This window comes from Vicugna pacos, chromosome 32, assembly GCF_048564905.1.
Source record: "Vicugna pacos chromosome 32, VicPac4, whole genome shotgun sequence".
NCBI lineage: Eukaryota > Metazoa > Chordata > Mammalia > Artiodactyla > Camelidae > Vicugna > Vicugna pacos.
This window is the reverse complement of record NC_133018.1, coordinates 19739521-19760284: the sequence shown is the minus strand read 5'-3', so window position 1 is coordinate 19760284 and position 20764 is coordinate 19739521. Positions and strand designations below refer to the sequence as shown.

Below are 20764 nucleotides of genomic sequence, written 5' to 3'. Positions count from 1 at the left end.
ACCGCCGGGACTGCCTGTGGCTTCTTTATGCAGGGCGATGGGCTGGCAACCTTTCTTACTCTGTAAGTCTGATCTGTTGACTGGCTTTGGGGTCACTGGTGGCCCTTGGGATACAAAACGGGGCATGTGAAGTTCCAGCTCGGCTTGGAAAGGTCTGGATGTCATCCTCAGATTGCTCTGTGCATGGGTTGCCCCAGGAAAGTAAGGAGAGATTTTGCTTTTGCTCTGTCGAATTTATAGGCCAAAGGCGGGGGAAATCCAGTTTGATTTTCTCTTAGCCTTTTAACTCGACCTGTCCCCATCACAAGAGAGGGGCTATTGAGGCCAACTTGGAATTGTTTCCACGGAGTGATTTATGGGCTGTGTCCGGAAGCAGTTCGCATGCCCGTGAGTCTGGTTAGCGCCCTGGAAACCGCTGGTGATCACAGGACCCGGCTGATAAGTAAGTGGTGCCCAAAGGTGGGAGATCCAGGCCAGACCACGGAAGGGAGGCTTGAGTCTCAGTTGCCTGGTGTCCAGCCAGCCCGTGTCCTTTTGTTGGAGTCTTCTTTGGAGGCTGGAAGAGGTGGGGGGACAGCAAAAATAACCCTGGATGGGCTTCCTGCAGGGCACAGCCATTTAGTCCCCACCTGCCCTAGGGGGCAGCGCCAGGGTTTGGGACCTGTGGCAGTTCTCAGGTGGGGACCATTCTCCAGGACAGCCGGGGTTGGGTGCTGTGCTCAGGCTGTGGGTTTCAGGATTCACATCTCCTCTCCTGGCATCAGTTTCCCTGAGAAAAGGGAGTCTGTTGACTTGTCCCCCCAGCACGCTTTCCAGGAAGCGGGTTCCCGGGTGGGAGGAGCTGCCTTAAGCCAGGCGATCATTTGACTTATACATATTAAGCATCTTCTGTGTGCCTGAGCTGTGCTGTGTGCTGGAGGTAAAAGTGAAGCAGGGCTGTGCTTGGAAGAAGCATGCCGCCCTCCTCCCTCCATCATCGGCCACGTCTTCTCTCCAGTTCTCATTTAAGTTATAAGTTCCCTTGGGAAGTATGTCGCAGTCCCTCCCTGGTGCTTCAGTGTGAGTGAGCTTACTCAGTGGATCCAAGAAGCAGGCCAGGTTGGCAAGGATGAGACGAGGTGGCAGTGGGGAGCTGGCATCTCTGCAGGGGGACTCCTCCAGCGTCACAGATCGCCCTGGGGCCAGCCCTGTCCCCGTGACACACGCTTTACTCCCCTCACAAGGGGACATCTGAGGTCATGGCATGTTTTCTGGAACCATTAAAGCATCTTGCAAAGATGGCCTAGATTTGAAAAGGCTGTGACCAGGGAGAGCCAATGAGAAGCGCCTGGCACTTAGTAGGTGCTCAGTAAATCACTGTTCCTTTCCTAACATAAGCAGACAAATCCCTCGGGGGTGGCAAAGGCTGCCTTGGGACAGTGGCTATGCACCTGGCCAGTGGAGCCCTCTGATCCGGGGTCTCTGTGGGGTCCGGGCACAGGGGCAAAGGGCTCCTTCCATTGGTGGAGTTAGGAAGGGTTTCTGGAACCGAGCACTTTGGAGTCGTGGCAGCACAGTGCGAAGGAGGACGTACCTGCCCCAGGTGAGGCGGCCTGGGCCTGAGTCTCCTCCCACACGGCAGAGAATGGCCAGGGCTCTGCTGCTCCTAAGTCTCGTGTGTGACACAGGAGGTCGGGGACAGGCCTGGGTGTGCAGAAGCAGAAAGCCAGCAGCCTGCCAGCTGTGGTGACCCTGGTGCCCAGGCTGCCCCTCCCGCAGGCAGAAGGGAGCCCCGTGCTCTGGCTCCCCGGGTACCTGGGCTTACACGCCTCTGGTTTCATGCTTTTATTTTTTAACAACTCAATAGAGACATAATTCACATAGCATATAATTTATCCATTTAAAGTGTCAGTTCAATGGTATTTTTTATATTCACAGACTTGTGTAACCATCACCAAGTTTAGAGTGTTTCCATCATCCTGCCCAAGAAACCCCACATCTCTTAGCTATCACTTCCCTCCCCCAACCTCTGGCAACTGCTCATATCCACTTTCTGTCTCTATGGGTTTGCCTCTTCTGGACATTTCGTTTAAGTGGAATCTTACAACATGTGACTGGCTTCTTTAATTCATGGTGATGTTTTCAAAGTTCATCCATGTGGCAGCCTGAATCAGTACTTTATGCCTTTTTATTGCGGAATAACATTCCATTATGTGGACCGACCACCATTCGTCTATCCATTCATCAGCTGATAGGCATTTATCTTTTACCCACTTTTTGATGTCTGTGACTAGGCTGCGGTGAACATTCATGTATTAGTTTTTGTGTGGAGCTACGTTTCATTTCCCTGGAGTATGTCCCTAGGAGGGGAATCGCTGGGTCATGTGGTAACTCTGTGTGTAACATTTTGAGGAATTGCCAGACTTTTCCGAGGTGGCTGTCCCATTTTTTTCAGTGCACGCTGCTTTGTAACGATGGTCTTGGAGAACTGTAGAGTGTGGCGGTTAATGCGGGCTCCAGGACCAAGCTGCCTGTGTTCAGAATCTGGCTGGGTGACTTTGGACAGGTCCCTTCACCCATCTCAGCCTCAGTTTCCTCATCTGTAAAACAGGGACAAGAGCAGTGCCTACTGCACGCCGTCAGGGGATTAAACAAGAGAATATCTGTAAAGCGCTTCGTAAGGGCTGTGTCTTGTGTTCGCTCTTCTTGGAGTATTTCCACCTAGACTGTAGGTGCTGAGCACATACCAGGTGCTCTGTCCGTGTTGTTTTAAAGGATGCAGAATTTGCTTTTTGGGATGATTTCGATTCTGCTGATCACCCCTGGGAAAGCCCTCTGGGCTGCCAGTGCACCCTGGCAATCTCTTTTCAGCTGGGGTGTCTGGCACAGGGGTCTGTGAGGTTGGGGGTGGGCCTTGGACCAGCTTCAACTCCAAAAGGCACTTAAACCTCAAACCCAGGGACTCCGGGAGCATTCGGAGCCAGGCCTCTGGAATCGGGAGCAGTTTGGGTAATTCAGAAGCAGCAGCTCTGGGGAGGCAAGACCCAGCCCCATGACAGCAGCCCCTGTTCCTCTGCACCCCGGCTCCTGCTCTGAGATCAGCCACCGGGAAGGAGGCTGTACCTCTGGCAGGAGCCCCGCAAAGAGTCAACCCAGTGTTTGGAAAGTGTCCTCGGAGCCCCGGTGCCACAGATATGGCCTGACGTCCCCAGGGCCTCGCCAGCCCCCAGGCACCAGGACGGGCCTGCTCGCTCACCCAGGGGTGGTCCTGCTGTCGGAGCCCCAGAAGAGCAGCAGCTCCTCAACCTGGTAGCACTGGGTGTTCTCTGAGGCCTGGGAGACCCTGTGTGCTGCCCAGATCGGGAGGTGGAGGCAGAGAGCACCCGGGCTTACCCTTTGCCTGGCTATGAAGGGAGTCTGAGTATGGGGTTCTATTCTTCAGAGAAGAACTGGGGGTGGCAAAAGTGACAGCTCTGGGTGAGAGTGAAGGAGGGAAGCGGTTCACTTTCTCATCTGGGAGACGTTTGCTGTGCCAGGCAGTGGGGCACAGCGAGGAAGAACTTCCCATCTGGGATCTGACACATCAGAGCACGTAGTGCAGCAACAGACGGAGGCATAGAGGGCAGCCGGAGCAGAGAGAGGGCAGTAGATGACTGCCTGTTGGGGAAGATTTCGTAGAAAATGGAGCATTTCAGTCGGGGTTTGAAGCATGCAGAGGAGTTTACCAGGAGAGAAGGGGGAGAGGCACAGGGAAAAGCATGAGCCAATGCCTTTAGTGCTCAAAGTGCATGGAATGTCTGGGGAATGGGAGAAGTCCCGGGGGCAGAAGTGTGGGGTCAAGGGTGATGAGATGGAGATCAGGTTGGGAAGGGGGCTGGGCCCTTTAAAAGTTCAGCCAACACACACACACCAAGGACCTCCCAGCAGGAAAGGAAGCAGCTCTACCTACAGAGTCAAGACAAACCTCATTTCAAAGCCAGCTCCATCACCAGCTAAGATTGGGGTGTGGGGGGGTTTCAACTTTCCTGTGCAATGGACAGGTTCATATCTACCTTGCGCAGCAGCCAGGATTAAATGGAGCCTATGTGGGGCACTCCAAGGAGAGCTCCCAGCACTCTGTGGTCACTCTACATACAAGGTTCTTTCCCTCCTGGTGGGGAGGTGCTCCTAGGGCCCTGGGCGCCCCTGGAGAGACCTGGAATGGGCCGGGGCTCATGGAAAGGAGGGACAGGGAGCCAGATGTCAGTCAAGACTGAGGGCTAGAGATCCAGGCAAGGTGGGAGTGTCAGGGACCAGATCGGAGGCCCCATCACAGCAGGAGATCAGAAAGCTCCTCCCTGCTGGGGGCAGTGACAGTTCAGAGAACATCCCAGTCAGGCCACAGACCCAGCCACAAAGACGGTGAGCTTGTCTCCCGAATCCTGTGTGCCCAAAAGCTCTGCCCTTCAGATCTGTGGTTGGGTCTGGCCCCTTGCCCGGCCTGATCTCCACCTCATCACCCTTGATCCCGCACTTCTGCACCCTGGGACTTCTCCCATTCCCCAGACATACCGTGCACTTTGAGCACTAAGTCGTTGGCTTATGCTGTCCTTGCATCTTTCCCCCTTCTTTCCTGGTAAACTCCTGTGTGTCTTTTTTTTTACTCCAAAGGGTTTATTAAGACAAGTTTTACACACAAATCCAGGGCAGAGGGGATGGGGCTTAAAAACAGGAACCTGGAAGGGGGCCAGAGGGCACAGGGTGGAACCCAAAAAAGAGAGTGAAATAGAGGAAGAGAGTGGAGGGCCTGGAGGGGAGACTGACAGACTATCTCGGTGATAACAACATGGGTGGGGGTGGGGCTCCATTAAAATCCCGTTTATTTATACAGATATTCAGGGAGTTATGAGGGACTAGGGGGACCCCACTCCACCCTCCATGCCCCAGGGAGGGGCAAGAGAAGGCCATCTCTCCCCATGGGTGACCCCACGGGGGTCTGGGGGGCTGCCCTTGGAGGAGTGCTGGGGGAGGTAGAGGTGGGCGCCTCCCGCAAGGGCATCACATGCTCCCCAGGCAGCCACTGGCCCTGGAGAGGTTGGGTAGTGTCTGGAAAGCTGCACTGAGGGAACTGGAGGGGAGGGTGGTTCACTGGGCACACTGCTGGGGTGGGCGAGGCCCAGCACTCCCGCTGAGGACCACCCGGCTCCAGGGCCCCTCCCAGCACGGCTCCCACCCAGGTCCCTGCAGGTGGAGGGGAGGGGACTCCTGTGTATCCTTGAAAGCCCAACTGACACGCTCTGTCTGCTATGAAGTCTTCCCCGTCAGGCACTCATCTACCGTCTTGTCTCTGCCCTGTGCCTCCCCCTGTTGCTGCACTGTGCGCTCTGACGTGTCTGTCCGCCATCCCAGATGGTGAGTTCCCCTTCCGGGACGCGGAGGCTCAGGAGCGGGAGCCCCCCGCCGGTTGCCCTGAGGTCCTTGCTGCTTCTTCCCCGGTCAGCCAGGTTGTCTCTGAGTCGTCCTCCCTTCCCGGAGGTGGGAAGAGGCCCAGTAAATGGGAGACACCGCACAGACTTCCGCCGAGAGCCCTGCGCCCGCGTGCAGGTGTGAGGGGGCCGGCCGGGAGGGCGTCTCCCTGCGACCTTGGTGTGCTGGTGGCCTGCTTTGTGTGAGCACATGCCTGGGAATCAGCAGAGCCGTCAAGCAAGCCCCCTTTGAGTCTCCGTTCTGTGTCTGAGCTGATTAGCATGCTGACGTCTGTCAGGGGACCGTGTCACCTTTGGTCTCCCCGCAGCCTGGCAGCTGTGATGTATCATTTTGGACTTGTTCACTGCATCCCGACGGAGGACCGCAGCCAGCGGCCAGCAGGGAGAGAGGGATTGTGTTGCTCCCATCTGGCTTCAGCCGCCTTCCCGGCCCCATCCAGCTGTTGCCCGTTACCCAAGGCCAAGTGGCAGACGTGGAGGGCGAGGTCAGCTGGGAGCTGGAGACCTGTCCGTCATCTTCACGTGAATGTCTTCAAGGCTATTTCTGGCCTCGCCATTATCCCAACGGCTTTGGGGGATAAATATAGACACGGATTGAAAAGCCCCAGTGGCAGGCAGGCAGGCAGGCAGCGCTGGAGAGCGTGCGGACTGGAGCTTGGCTATAAATAAGCCTGCTAGAACAGCTCCCCAGCCATGCCGCCACCGAGCTGTGCTGTGCCGAAAGACAGATTTCTTCCCTCCCAAAGCACACTTGTGCCTGTGGGGCCGGGTGGTAGAGGAGGGCGGGAGGGAGGATCTGTGGAGGAGGGACAAGGAGGATGTGGGTGTGTCAGGACCTCGGACAGGGGGGCGGGCTGCTGGCGGTGGTTCTCCCTTAGTGCTCCTCAGCAGCTCATAAAGGGGACCGGCTGGTGGCCCCAGCAAGAGCCCCGGGCAGTCCTGTGGAGGGACAGTGTGCTGTGCCTAGAACAGTGGCCCCAGGCTGGCATCCTCAGCTCCCCAGCTTCCCCAGGCCTGGCTCCTGTGGCAGAGTGGCCAGCAGAAAAGGCCTGGGCCTGGGTGCTGCTGGGCCTGGGGCCTGGGAAACATCCTGTCAGGCGGCGGCTCCATTGCATTCTCAAGCCACAGTCTCCTTTTTCTGCTTCCTCCTGGCCTGGATCTCCTCCTGACCAGGGCTCAGCTTTGTTTATCTTCTGGTTCCCTGGTCCTCACTGCTCAGCCAAGGCCGGCCACCTAGTGACCCCTGATTAGGCTGAGATGCAGGGGGAGGGAGCCGGCGGCTCCCTGGCCCCTCACCCCTCCTCCAGCCGCCTTCCCCCGCCTCTGGCCTCCTGGCCCAAGCAGCGGCAGAGACCTGGGCTGGCGCTGAGTGGGGACCAGGACGCGTGCCCAAGAGACACTTTTCGTGGAAGAGGATGGAAGTCGGTAAGCTGGCAAGAATCCTGTGAAGTCCCTGTGAATAAAACACCGTTGCTGTGCAGCCACCAGCTGTGGGAAGTGGCTTCCCGCGAGCCTGTTCCCCTCCATGGCCTCAGTGAACAAAGGCCCACCGGAGCGTGAACGCGGGTGCAAGGAGGCTACGTTTGTTAATATTGTGAACATCACCCCTGCGGATGGGGTGTGAGCACCTGTTGTGTGGTGGCCCTGCCCGTCCTGTGGATGAGGGGTCTGCACTCCTGCCCCACAGTCATTCCTGGTGCTTTGGGACCTCGAGGACAAGGGGAACCACAGGGCCCCTGGGGCTTCTTGAGTGGGTGGCACGTGTGCAGACCCGTCATTCAGCCCATCATTCAAGTGTCAGCTTGGAGCAGGGGCTGCAGAGATGAATCAGGTCTGGTCCCCACTCTCAGGAGCTCATTGGCCACCAGAAGGGACTGAGTCAGCCGGCAGTTGTGGTGCCCGTGATACAAGCTGTGGGGACGGGGGTGGAGGACCTGCTCCTGGAGTGAGGAGCCCCTGGAGGAAGGCCTCAGGGGCGCTGACACTTGGGGTGGGCGGAAGTGGAAGGAGGTCTTCCCCGCGAAGGCACAGAGGCCGGAGGAGGCGCTGTGGGTCTCCGGCTGCGAGTCTGGTGGGCGCTGTGCGAGGAGCACAGGCTGAGTCCAGGGAAGGCGCTGGGTCAGGGGCACCTCGTGCACTGGTTAAGGAGTGTGGATGTCATCTTGCAAGCTGAGGGGAAGTGTTGAGGGGCTTAAATCAGAGGAATGTCACACTCTGATGTGTGTATTAGGAAAGGCTTCTTCTGACTTTGTGCGGATGACAGATCGGAGGTGGGGGGAGGAGGGGGCAGGCCGGTGGCAGCATCACAATGTCTTGCTTTGTTGAGTACCTGAAAGATTTTTTTGTTTTTAACCGAGCCTGTAAAATCCGAATGAACGCACGTGGGTGGCTGCCTGAGGAGCTAGGGTTTCTAAAGATGGCAGGGCCGGGCGAGGGGTCTGTGCCGAGCATGGCGCTGTCCATTGGTTCTGACTTGCTCAGGTTCCCTTGTCACCAGCAGGGTGACTTTGTCCAGCAAGCTTGGCTGCTGCCAGTAGCGCGGGTCTGGAGCTGAGATAGCTGCTTCCCAGGGGGCTTAGCCCATGACCCAGGCTTCTCTCGCCAGGCTCTGACCCCAAATCAGCTGTTTATAAAGGGATGTTGGCATGTGGCTCTCAGTAACCCCGCCCCGCCTGCCACTTTCCCCTCCTCGCCCTAAAGCTGACGCTGTGCTGTGAGTCCCAACACCCTGAAAAAGAAGTGACTTTAAAAGTGCTATGTGACGGGAAGATAAACATGTTTATCTTAAGTGAACCACAGAACCCAGAAGTTCGTCTGATCATGTAAATATTTCCATGTATTTATGATTCTGTGGGTGTATATTGATAAACAGAGGGAAGAAAGGAGAGACTGTGTGGTCTCGATCTTGCCTTTGGGGAGAGATGTGATATGAGTCAGAAGCCCAGCACTGCCCTGAAGCCCCAGCCTTCACAGATTGAGAAGGTCAGAGCCAGAAGCCTCCTGAAGGTCGTTCAAGTCCAAGTCCTGCATTTCTCGGATGGGGAATAAAGGAAAGCTGGGTTTCTACTCAACACTTCCGATGCCAAATGTGTGGGTTTTCTACACCAAGCAATTTTCCAATTCTCTGTGGGCACCAACTGGCTGTCCTTCCCATCAATTCAGTTCTGACACTAACCTCCTGGGGTTAGCGCAGACCCCAAGGGTTAAGAGCTCTGTCCTACAGGTCTGCCCCCTCCCACCCACCTCAGACGCCAACCACAAGTAGTGGGTCCCAGGTTACTTACTTCGGACTTGGCTGCAAATTGGGGGTTCCCATCCTCCACCACCTCAGGTCTGATAATTTGCTGGTATGGTTCACAAAACTCAGGAGATATTTACTGCTTTATTATAAAGGATGCGATCAAGAAAGCAGATGAACAGCCAGAGGAGGAGGTACATAGAGTGAGATCAGGAAGGATTCCGAGCACAGCGGCTTCTGTCCCTTTGGAGTTGGGGTGTGCCACCCTCCTAGATGTGTTCCTCAGCCTGGAAGCTCTCAGAACCCATTGCTGAAATTTCCCTGTACAGGGTTAGCTCAGCCTCCAGCCCGTCTCCCCTCCTGGAGCTGCCCGTCGCCTTCCTCCCCACTGTCTGGAAGGGCCCTTGGAAGGCTGGCCCTGTGATCCCACACCGCTACCTGCGCGTGGCTTCAGACAGCGCTCGGCTTTGATGTGTCTGTGCAGAGAGCTGTCCACGATTTATGGTCCTGTTGGAGAAGGGAAGAGCTCCTTTGATTATCAGCGTCTCAGATTCCTTGCTTTATGGCTGGAGTTGGAGACAGCTGTTTGGATAACGTCTCCAGAGGGCTCGACCTGCTTTCTGGAGCAGAGCAGATTAACAGAGAACGTCAGGACCATTGCACCGCCCCTGGGAAGCCCCCCTGAGCTCTCCGAGCCTCTCTGTACCCCAGCCCCCTCAACCCACCCTGTGCCATTCAGCTCTGTTCCCCTACCTGCTCACCTGAGCTGAGATTGTCCCCCTCCTCAAAATGTATGGTCAGCCCTGGGCTGGTGAGGCTCAGATAAGTCACCCGGCACTTAGCTTGGAGAAAGTTTGTGACCCCACAGCATGGGCGGAAGCAGCTGCCCCACATGGCCTGTTGAAATCTGGCGTACTCAACAACACTTTGCTGTCCACTTGGCCCCGAACAGGCCTTTCACGTACCCCCTGTCTGCATGGGCCAGCTGCGGCCTTGGTACCCAGCCCAGTGTGGTGGTCTCTCGCTCAGGTCCTGGGCTTTGTCAGGGAACGCCTCTGCCCAGAGGGTGCCAGTAGGGTCCAGCTCTGCCCCCTACAAACCTCAGGCTCCTCACCGCTGACCCTGGTCTCCTCTGATGGCCAGTTCATGGGACCCTTGGATGCACGGTGCTGGGAGTGAGGGGGCCTGTCCAGATGCCGTGGGGACCTGCCTAAGAATGATAAACACTTTGGGCTTCTCTCTGCCCCCGGTGTTGTTTGTTACTGTTGTTTTAGCAGAGAGAGGATGGCAGACTTGCAAGCCAGCTGGATGTCGGTGTCTGGTCAGTTTCGTCTCAGGGTTGAGGGTTTGAAGATGTGGGGCAGCAGTCTCCACCCGTCCATCACCTGTCTCCTGGGTCCTCTGGCTGCAGAGGTGTGGTTCGGGGGAGCTGCATCCCCCTGTTCTCCCTCCCAGCACTGGCCCCGGAGTTGGGGCCTTGGAAATGACAGCATGAACTGTGACAGCATCCAGCGATGGGGCTGCCCAGTGGCGGAGGGACAGGATTCAGGAGCAGAGGGAGACTCCACCTTCTTCAGTACCCTTCCATGATTGTTTACAAATGAATGTTTTTTGTGGGGTTTTTTTTGCATTTAAAATTTTTATTTTCTTGGGTGGGGGCAGGTAATTAGTTTTATTTATTCATCAGCATTGTTATTTTTGATGGAGGTACTGGGGATTGAACCCAGGACCTTGTGCATGCTAAGCACACTCTACACTGAGCTATACCCTCTCCCCACTTTTTTTTGTGTTTTTTAATAAAAGGCTTTTGGGGATATAATTCACATCCCATACAATGCACTCATTTAAAGTGTACAATTCAAGGGTTTCTAGTATATTCTCAGAGTTAGGCAGCCATCACCACTATCAATTTCAGAACATTTTCATCACTCCAATGAGGAACCCCTAGACATCACCCCCCCATAGCTCCCTAAGCCCCCAGCCCCTGGTAGCCACCAGTCTGCTTTCTGTTGCTATGGACTTGTCTCTCCTGGGCGTTTCGTGTAAATGGAGTCCTGCAGCTCGTGGCCTTTTGGACCAGGCTTCTTTCACTCCGCACGGCGGCGTCAAGTTTATTCACGTGGCAGCCTGTGTCGGTGCTTCGTTTCATTTCATGGCTGAATCATGTCATTGGCCATGTTTTGTTCTCCTTTCATGGGTTGATGAGTGCATTTCTGAAGAGTGATTTTTTTTTCCATCTCAACCACAGTTGTGAGCTGGTGTGAGTGTCAGGGGACAATTGTAGAGAATGCAAACAGGATCAACTGCGGCTTCCAAGTGGAGCAAGGATGCTCTTCTCTGAGCAGCCCCTCGAGTGGCAGAGAGGGAGAGCTGGGGGGACCCGGAAGGAGAGGGTGCGTTTTGGGTTTCCTGGCAATTTTCCTTTTCTCTTTCCGTGAGATGGGCAGGTGAAGAGAGCAGCCAGCCTCGGCAAAGGCCGTGGTGCCTGCTGACGGAGGCGGCGGTCCCAGGCTGGAAGCCCGGGGCGTGTGTCCCGAGGCCCCACTTTGAGGCCAACATCTAAGGCCTCCAGAAGCCTTGCAGGCAGGTCCAGAAGGAACCCAGATTCCAGCCAGCCTGACTGATTACAGCCAGGATCAGGGGAGGGCGGTTAAGCGTTCGTTTAATCTTGCTCTAATTGTCTCATCTTTCCAAACAGAGTGGCTTGCGATCCTGTGGTGGGGTGCCTGGGCACTGCTTTCTGGAGAGTAGGGTCTTTTATTGAAAGGCCCTGTGCCTGTGGCCTCTCCACAGGCCATGCCTGAGCTACCGCTGGTTCTTTGGTCCGGAGGCCACAACCAGGGGTCACAGGGAAGACTCTGCAGCCCCCAGGAGGGGCCTGGCTCACCCGCCCCAGAGTGTGCGTGCAGAACACAGGGTGGCGGGTTTCTCCACGGCAGGGTCCCCTCAGGTTCCAGAAGTAAACAAGAGGGCTCGGGGGCTCGGAGAAACAGCTCCTGGGTTGACTGTCTCTGGAACGCAGGCATCCGCTGGAGGCGTTGTCCACTTTATTTAATCTGACCCTTGCATCATCCCTGCAAGGTACGGGTGATGGGTGAGGACATAAGGGTGCAAGGAAGCCTCCCAGCTGGTGACTGGATCGGGGTGGCTCTAACTCTCCAAGACACTGTCTTCTCTACCACAGGACAGCCCAGAGGGGAGAGCCAATCTTTTTGTAGGAAGTTCGGCTGGTGGAGATGGGGTCTCCAGGACAGGGAGGGGACGTGGCTTTCTGGATTTGACAGCCACGCTCTGAGTGATGGCAAGAAGGTGTCTGAATTAGTGTGGGCCCCCTGGGGACTGCAATGTCGGCATCTTCTAAAAAAAATCAGCCAAGCGGACTCTCCTGCTTGTTTTGCATTTGGGCACATGGTGATACTGGCTTTTGTCTCTTCCCACCCCGGCCCACTCCAACCCATCCCCACCCACCCCTGCCCAGGCCTGTGCCCGGGAAGAGTAACCAGCATCAAGAACCATCGACCTGAGGTGGAGAAGTTAGACTGATGGATTTAATAACTTCTTTTCCCCCGTCCATGGCGGTGAGAAGGAAGTGGGAGAAAATTGATCAGCCACTGTTGGGTTTTACTGCGAGACAGAGTCGCAGCTGGAGAAACCAGTTTTTCACCTGTGTCCTCTGCCTCTGAGCAGCTGCAAATCGTGTGCCCCACGAGGCTGCTTCCGGGGCCACATGGCGCTTGAGTGCTTCTGGAAGTCTGTCTCTTAAGGAAGGGGCTGCAGGAAGCCAGGCACCTCGGAGAGGGCAGGCCCGAGACAGGAAATCCTCCAAGCTGTTTCTGCAAGGCCTCCGGTGGCAGGTGGCCTGGCCCCGTCTGCGAGGGGTGACCATGTGAGTGGCCCAGCTCCTGCTGGTCTCCTGAGCTGGCTTGCTCCCGGATGCTACAGCCACATCCTCACCACGTAGCTTCCGACTCGTCCTCCCTGCTCCAAGGAAGCAGGGCCGGTGGGCCTGCAGGAAGCTCACCGCCTAACACGAGAGGTTCAGGAAGCATTAGAACAGCTGGGTGTTTACCGGGTGTCTGCCCTGCACCGAGCCCTGTGCCGGACGCTTCTCCACGTTATCTCTTCTCATCTTTGTGACACTCCCAGTGTCAGCGCTGATATTAACCTTACTTTACAGATGAGGAAATGCCGAGGGGTTAGGTAACTTGGCTGAGCTTTGCTGGCCTGGCTTTTGACTCCCTTTGAAGGCCCTGCTGCCCAGTTGGTGGTCATTGGAGGCTAGATGGGCAGGACAGGGTGCTGGCCAGGTCTGTAAGTCCTGGTGGGACTTGAAGCAATTTCCTTCTCAGAGTTTAAGTTTCCTCATCTGTAAAATGAAGACAGAAATGCCTGTCTTTGAGGACTGTCATGAGGGAAAAAGGAGGTGGTCTGGATCAAGGGTCAGGAGCTCCCAGGATGGTCCCCTCCCGCGCTGGACAGGGCTGACCTGGGTAACCCGTGGATATTGGGAGAATGATGGAGCATGACTGCCAAGGCACAGTGTGTTTTTTGCTGTCCTCTCTCAGATCGCTCCCTCTGGGAAGCCAGCCCCCATGTCATGAGGACACCCCAGCGAGCTGGAGAGGTCTGGAGATGTGGTGAAGAACTAAGGCCTCTTGCCAACAACTGGCACTAACTTATCGGTTGTGTGAGTGAGTTAGCTCAGAAGTGGCTCTTCCGGCCCTGGTTGAGCCTTCTGATGACCTCTGTCCTGGTCACCCTCTGGACTGTGACCTGATGAAAAATCTGGGGCCAGAACCACCCAGCTGAACCCCTTTCAGATTCTTGATTGAAACGGTATGAAATCAGAAATGTTTATTGCTTTAAACCAGTAAGGTTGGGGCAATTTGTTACGCAGTCTTAGATAACTAATACAGGGTGCCGGGCGTGCTTATTTCCCTTCTGCTGTTTCACTGACTCATCTTTGTCCTACTGGCTGCCAAGACGCCTGTTTGTTGGCTACCCCTTGTAGCTGCAGGCCTTGGTGGCTCACACCAAGGCCTTTACACAGAGCACTGGGGTTGGTCACATCTGCTTTGCTAGTCTGTGGAACGTTCCACCTTTAGCCCAAGCTTGAGGGCTGGTAGGGAGGTGATGGATGAGGCAGGTGAAGACGTGCAGAGCAGTTGCTAATCCATGGGTTTCTCCGGCTTTCTTGGCATGAGTCCTTTTAGTTGAGGGGGAGGCAGACCCTTTCTGTCTGAGTATAGGAGGAAAACTCATGTTCTCTCTTTCTCCGCCACTTCCTTCGTCTTCCTCTTCCTTTGGCTCAGCTTTGCAGACCATTGAGACAAAGACTTGTTCCCTTTTCTGGGGTCAGTCTGCAGAGAGCCTGTCCTGGGACCCAGAAGGGAACCGAGGACAGCGAGCTGGTCTTCTTAGGAAAGGGCTCTGGGCCGGCAGTGAGGATGGGAGGATGCAGGCCAGGCGAGCAGATGCCATAGGAAGAAGGCAGGGAAGGTACAGGCCAGGCAGCCAGGCTGGGCACAGTCTGTCCTCTGAGGGAGCCGGTCTGGCTGGACCCTCTGCCAGGGATGCACCTGTGGTTGGCACTGCACACACAAATGGACTGATGTCACTGACCAGTTGCAGGAAAAGTGCATTTCAGACCAGGCTTGGTCTCTAGTGCCCAGCGGGGACAGAGTTTTATAGCCTCAAGCTTCTCTGACTTCGCACAAAGGGGCTGTAGATGTTCCCTGTAAGGTGCCTCACCAAAGTCCTTGAGGCCACCTTGTCCCTTACCCTCTCATTCTGTGTAAAAAGTAAGATGATTCTGCACAGTACGTGGGGAGAGAGCGCTGTGTTCCACTTAGTCTGACCTGCTCAGCAGGTGTGAGCAGTCTTGTTAAATCTCTACACACTTTTATTTATTTGTTTATTTATTTATTGTTGGAGGACAATTGATTTATAATATTGGTTTCAGGCATACAGCATAATGATTCAGTGTTTTTGCACATTATACTCTGTTATAGGTTATTCCAAGATAATGGCTTGTACAGGCTTTTTAAAAGCTTTGCTGTCCATCTTTCATTGTTTAGTTATTCAAGATTCATTCATTCAACAGAGCTTTAAAAAATTTTTTTTAACTTTTTACAGAAGTGTAACAAGCATACAGACAATGCACAAACATTAAGTGCACGGCTGATAACTTTGTACAGACTGACTATCCAGATCGATTAGCAGGACGCCAGCCAGCCCCAGAAGCTCTCCTCACTCCGCCAAGCATCCTCACTTCTACAGCCATCAGCGGAGTTTTCGTACACCACTCCTATGCCAAGCATTGTTCTAAGCACTGGAGATTCAGCAGTGAACCAAATGCAATCCCTTCCTAAAACACAATGGTGATACCAAATGCCAGGAAGGAAAATAAGCAGGAGAAATAGAATAGAGAGAGGGCAGATGGGTGGGGGTGGTTGGGCATTTTAGGTAGCATGGTCAGAGAGGACCTCTCTGTAAAAACCAAAATAGACTTAGGAAGCAAGACCTGTAATATCTGAGATAGCCGGAACAGCAGGTGCAAAGGCCCTGAGGTAGAAGTGTGCTTGGGTGTGCTTGGTAAGTTTGAGGAGTGAGAGAGGAAAGGTGGTGGGAGATGACAGAGCCAGGGGTGAGATGTTGGCGGACTTGTAGGTCATGGTAAAAACCCTGGACTTGTGGAGGAGAGTAGAGCTCAATGATAAAGTATGTGCTAAGCATGCACAAGGTCCTGGGTTCAATCCCCAGTACCTTCATTATAAAATAAATAAATCAATAAACCTAACTAACTAAATCCCCCCATTAACATTTTTTCTAATTAAAAACAAAACAAAACAAAACAACCTTGGACTTAATCCTAAGTGTGAAGGGAGTTGCTGGAGGGTGTGGAGGTAGAGGAATAACAAATCCCTATTTGCATTTACATGTCAAGATGCTCACTTTGGCTGCCCTGTGGTGTGGAAGCAGGGAGACCAGTTAGAAAATCTGTACTGCATTAGCCTAAAAGAGCTGTTAGTTATTAAGAGGTTTGTAGATACTCTTTAGAAGGTTTCGTAGAGGGATGTGAATCACCTTCAAGAACCCGTTGCTATAGCTGCGGTAAAGTGCATGCTTGTAGCACGCACGAGGTCCTGGGTTCAATTCCCAGTACCTCCATTAAAAAATAAATTAAAAACAAAGAGCAAACCACGAGTTGGCAGCTGCGTGGTCTTTAGCCGTGCACACAGAATCACCCGCCTCGTCCAGCCCCTGAAAGGCCGTGGGCCTTCAGGTGTCCCCTGGGTGGCTGGGGAGGCATGGGAGCTGTTCTGCCCCTCCCCGGCCCCAGCCTGGGTTCTGAGGGAGTTAATCGCACACTTGGGTGCTGACCCGTGCAGCTGGGCTGAGTGGAACTAAGTATGAAGATCTTGGGCCTGACCTTGGAGACCTTTGAGAGGAACCAGGCTGGTCCCACTGTGCTCTGGGCTTCCCCAAGGGGCCTGCTCTGAGACCTTGCCCTCTGGCTTCTGAAAGCTCACGTAGCCCGGATGTCAGAGTTGCAGAAGCTGGCTGGGGGTTCTGGGTCCTTCTCTGTGCCTGTCTGCCTGCCTGCCTGCCTTCCTTACTCCCTGCTTCCACACTTCTCCCCAGATACACTATGGAACAGCTCAGGCCCTGGACCCACATGACCTGGGCTGGAATCCGGCTCCACCACCTCCTGGCTGTGTGACCCGTGCTTCAGTTTCCTCATATGCAAAATGAAGGACAAAAAGGATTAAATTAATTCAGTCGCATACAGCACAGGTCAGCCTACAGGCCTCATCCTCTGCCTTCCGGGCCACTGGCCACCTGGGCAGCCTCGACAGTGATTAGTGTTGCGTGTCCTTCTGTGAGTTGTCTGGGATCGTTGACCTGGACCCTCTTTGAAGGAGCATGCCTGTGTGTTTGGAGATTACAATTAGAATCATTACGATTTATCAGCTTTTGACCCTGTCCCAGCCGTACACTAAACAATGTACGTACATTGTTTCACATAGTCCTCGAAAAAGTTTGCTTGCATCCCCATTTTGTAGAAGAGAAAGCTGAGGCTCAGAGGGATGAAGAAACTTACTAAGGCCCTCTAGCTGGTAATGCTGAAGCCAAGACCTGACTGCCTGCTCCAGCTAGGAACAACACAATGGTACTGGCTCGCCATGGATGCTTGGGGCTGTTGGTTTCCCATCTTGCTCACGGCCACCCTGCCTGACCCCAAGACCTTCTCTGCATCTGACTGTAGGATGGTCCAGAAAGGACCTCTCTGTAGGAATCTAAATAAACTTAAGAAGTAAGTCATGTAATATCTGGGGAAATGCATTCCAGGCAGAGGATATAGCAAGTGCAAAGGCCCTGAGGCATCTTCCAGGGCGGGTGTCCCCTGAGTCTTCCTAGTCTCTGCCTGCCCTTTGGCGTCTGGTAGGCCATCAAGGACATGGGAATCCTGACTCGGTGATGCTGACTAACACGAGGAGCCTTTCTCTGAAGGTCCCTGGCCTTCCTACGTGACTAGAGGGGCCTGGGAGCTCCCTGAGCTGAGGTCTTTAGGAACAGAGGGTGCTGCCTGAGTCACTGTGGAGTTGTTGGCCCCTCCTGCATCTTCAAAGAGCATTTCAAAGAGTGGACTCTTTTTTTTCTTTTTGTATTTCATTGTGGTAAAATATACATAAGATTTACTTACTGCTTTTACCATTTTTAAGAACACAGTTCAGTGGCATTAAGCTCATTCCAGTTGTGCCACCATCACTGGCATCCGTCTCCAGAACTCTTTTATCTCCCCAAACAGAAACCCTGTCCCCGTTTTAAACACTAAAACCCGCTCCCTATTCTGCTGATACCCACCCTTCTACCTCCTGTCTTAAGCATTTACTCACTCCAGCCATCTCGTATAAGCGGAATCATGCCTTTTGTGTCTGCCTCCTTTCACTTAGCACAATGCTTTCAAGGTTTGTCCATGCAGTCGGGGGGAGGGGGGCGGTGGACTTTTTAGAAATAGATGAGGTGTCAGCACTGTGTGCTCGCCCCTGTCCCAGGAGCCGAAAAGGAACCAGAGGAAGGGAAGCCCAGGTCCTGGATAGAGTAATGCACATCATCCCTGCCCCCGAAGGCGTGGGCTCCTCAGCTTCTGGCTTCACCTGTTTGCGTCCCTCCAGGTGGATCCACCTTGAAACCAAGGTCCCCATCCCACATTTAGTCCTCGTGGGCTATCTGCTTAGGTGCGTCCCATCTCAGCCTCGTTTTTCTCATCTGTGAAATGGGTCTCATGCACTGATTCTCAGATTCTCTTTGGCCCAACTGAGCTGGCTTCCCATGGCCAGCCCGGAGCTGACCCTTATGTGCTGGGCCGACTCGGAACAAGCAGGGGAGGGGTGCTTCATAGACTATGACTTTTTTATTTATTAAAAATTAATTAAGGAACTTTGATGTATCAGGACTTAAGAGGAGTGGACAGGTCACGTGGTCTCTGAAAGCACAGAGCTGGTAATCCATTTAAAAAAACATTTTCTTCTTCTTTTTAATTTAATGGAGGAAATCATTAGCTGGGAAATTGGTAGAACTGATTTATTCCTGTTTTGGGGAGGGGGAGTGGAAGAGAAAATCTGCTCTAATTGCCGTTTGTTCTAGAAATATGTCAGCAAAATATTCCCATGAGCTGGGCCTGGCATGGGCGGAGGCAATGCCTCCAGCTCTCTCCCCTTCAAACCCGGCTCTGGGCGGGGGCGGGGGGCTCCTTCTGGACCCAGGTGGGCAGCTGAATGTTGGCAGTGGCACATCCTCTTGACGATCCCAGCAGACCTGCCCTGGCTCCCCGGTGTGTGTTCGGTGGGGGGGCCCCACCGCCCGCAAGCCCCAGGGCTTTTACATTCAAGCCCTGGTTCCCAAGGACGTAGGACTGGGACCCCCATCTGGGAAAGAGGACTTCGTGTCTCTTGGGCTTCATCCGGTTCCAAGGGGAGGCAACTGGGTTCACCCTAAAAATAACCAAACATGCAAACAGCTCCAACAGGCAAATGTTTTTTTATCTGTGGGCCGAACAATTTAAAGGTACAGCTGTTTTCCCACTGTCCCCGTCTGCTTGTTTCCCCAGAGTGGGGAGGAGCCCTTGGGGGTGACCTGGGCTCTCCTGGGGTCACTGACTTCCAGCACCCCCGGCTGAGGTCTGGCTGGGCTTTCGGATGCTGCCCTCTCCGCGGACACCTCCTGTCCGAGTCTGGCAAGCGGCGAGCCCCATCTGGTCTCCCAGCGCTGGCCGGCCTGGCTGGAGTGGTGTTGCCCCCTAAGGCTTGCTGTGTGTATGGAGGGGTCCGCCTTGCTTTGATTTTCCCAACTCGTCCAGCCCAGAAACAGGAGTAAAATGAGTTCTCAGAGAGGAGGCTATAAATAGCCAGGCAGGATGTGGAGAAGGTGGAAGACAAGGGACCACCGGGGTTGTGAGCAGTGGGTGTGACCAGACGGGGCTCCAGGTCTCCCGAGCCCCCACAGAGGCAGCTGCTCTGCTGTGCTGGCCTCCTCACTACGTTGGGGGGAATGTGGATGTTCCAGGCTCTTGCTCACCTCTGTGAGGCTCCAAGGCACGTCACCATGCTCACGGCTGTTCCTGTAATAATCCTCCCGTAGACGTGCCACGTCTAGAGGGAAGGCCACCCGCCTTCAAGTGATGGGGGGATGTCTTGGGCACTGAGCGTGGTTGCCCTTTGGGACAGCGTGCCTGAGACTGCAGGGCAGGGGTCTAAAGCCATGGGCTGGGGCCACCGTCTCTGGGAGTTGGTCCACAGTGGGGGGAGGGGCAGGGCCAGACCTGGGGGGTAGTGACCTCTACCAAGCCTTCGTTCATTCACTCATGCATTCATTCATCGCTCCCAGAGATCCGTTCAGTGCCTGCTGGGTGCCAGGTGCTCTTCTAGGCCCCGGGGGTACAGCAGTGAGTACAGCCCCAAATCCCTGCCCTCCTGGAGCCTCCATTCCAGTGGGAGAGACAACATTTAAAAAAAAAAAAAAGCTACACCATGGATAAACCTGAAAACCTTATACTGAGTAAAATAAACCAGACACAGAAGGACAGATACTGTATGAGTCCACTTATAGGAGGGGGTTAAGCCGTCAGATTCAGAGTGGTGGGTGCCAGGGGCTGTAGAAGGGACGGGGCTAGTGTTGAATGGGGGCAGAGGTTCAGTTTTGCAAGGTGAGAGAGTTCTGGAGCTGGATGGTGGTGTTGGTTTCACGACAGTGTGACTGTGTGTAATGCCACTGAACTGCACACTTAAAAATGGTTAGGGTGGTAAGTCTGATGTTAGGCATATTTTAACCCAGTAAAAAAGATAAAAGTTCAAACAGAAGGAAGAAAAGTACGTAGTATGTTAGATAGAGATCAAAGCTATGAAGCAGATGAGAAAGTCAGGGGAGTGCGGGGGTTGGGGTTGAGTTTTAAATAAAGGTGGTGGCGGAAGGCCTTAGTGAGGAGGGGCCCAGAGCAGAGGCTGCAGCCGGAGGCGGCTCTGGGCTGAGGGTCCACAGGTACAGATGTCCCGGGGCAGGCAGGGCTGGGCCCCCAGGCCTTCACTCAGAGTCGGGTAAGACCGGGTCACTTCGGGGCATTGGTTTGAGGGGGATCCCTGTGGCCATCCTGTTGAGGGAGGCGGGGGCCTGCAGGAAGCTAAGAGAGCTAAGTCTTTGCGGGATGAGGGGGGAACTGGTGGGCTCCCCGCCCTCAGCAGCAGTTCCCAGCTATGGGTGACCTGTACCTGTTCGTGGATTCAGAGCACAGTGGGAGTTATGGTTGTTTGTGGCTGTGTTTAAATTGTTCTGAAGTCCCTGCTGCCACCCTCCAGATGTCGCTTCTCCCTCCTCGACTCGGCTGGGTTGGGGTGGGTGGAGGGACAGGAGTGGGATGGCTTGGCCAGGCTTCGGGTCCTGCCATCCAGGCTTTGAAGCCTCACAGCTGTCTGGAGGCCCATGCAGGCCAGGCCAGGAGTCGGGGGGTCCGGCTTCAGCCCCAGCCCCTCCTGCCTTGCCGTGTGCTCCTCTAGCTGAGTCTGGGGTTCTACATCTGCAAAGT

General features: G+C 54.5%; 1 protein-coding gene across 9 annotated transcripts in view; it reads left to right on the top strand.

Moving 5' to 3' along the window:
* PITPNM2 (phosphatidylinositol transfer protein membrane associated 2) overlaps positions 1–20764 on the top strand; it is a 130865-nt gene that overhangs the window by 35105 nt on the left and 74996 nt on the right. The window lies entirely within an intron of this gene.